This window comes from Berghia stephanieae, chromosome 8 (genome assembly GCF_034508935.2).
Source record: "Berghia stephanieae isolate SIO BIC M18660-M18661 chromosome 8, UCSD_Bste_1.3, whole genome shotgun sequence".
Taxonomy (NCBI): Eukaryota; Metazoa; Mollusca; class Gastropoda; order Nudibranchia; family Aeolidiidae; genus Berghia; species Berghia stephanieae.
This window is the reverse complement of record NC_088367.1, coordinates 11773399-11774511: the sequence shown is the minus strand read 5'-3', so window position 1 is coordinate 11774511 and position 1113 is coordinate 11773399.

Here is a 1113-nt window from a genome sequence, read left to right as displayed (position 1 = left end):
AAATGTTAAAAAAAGAAGAAAAAAAAAATTATATCTAGATCTATACATGTATTATAATTTACATTTTGCACAATCCTTGCCGCATGCAGTTTTTTGGCAAGGGAGGTAATCGATGTATTAGATCACTTGAAAAAGTCAATTATGTGCTTATTTCCCTTGTATTTCTGATGCAGCAGGGATCGGCTATAACAGGACTTTTGCTCTGGTCCCACCACCCCTGTTATATCAGGTTTCCAGTGTATATGTATATATATATATTATATATATATATATATATATATATATATATATATATATATATATATTATATATATATATATATATATATATATATTATATGAATATATATATATATATATATATATATATATATTATATATATATATATATATATATATATATATATATTATATATATATATATATATATATTCCATGGTCGGCAGGGAGGTACTTCATGTGTCTTCTATCCCCCTATATCTATTTTCCAACTTGCTTTCTGTTTTTGTCCTGGAATAAGATTACTTGGTTTTTCCGGGTCCTGGCCGCGAGTTTTTTTGTTTTGTTTTTTTGCACCAGGTTGGGAACAGGCAGGTTTAAAAATGGGTCGGGGAGGTTCCTCCATGTCTACCGTCTCACGCTGATTCGTGGAGAAAATTAATAATCACGTGACAGTACTATTTTTACGTGTCGTTTTGACACGCAAGCGGTTTATATGAACCGTAGGGAAACTCAACTGATCAAGTTGTTGGGAACGCTGACTCCACGCGGACTCAACACAACGATTGACCACCACTAACCTCCACTTGCAACAACTGCCACTACAGCTACTGCTGCTGCTGCTGCTGCTACTACTACTACTACTACTACTACTACTACTACTACTACTACTACTACTACTACTACTTTTACTACTACTACTATACTACTACTACTATACTATACTACTTCTACTACTACTAAAACTACTACTACTACTACTACTACTATACTACTACTACTACTATACTACTACTACTACTACATACTAAAACTACTACTACTACTACTACTACTACTACTATACTACTACTACTACTACTACCACCACCACTCCTACTACTATCACTACTAT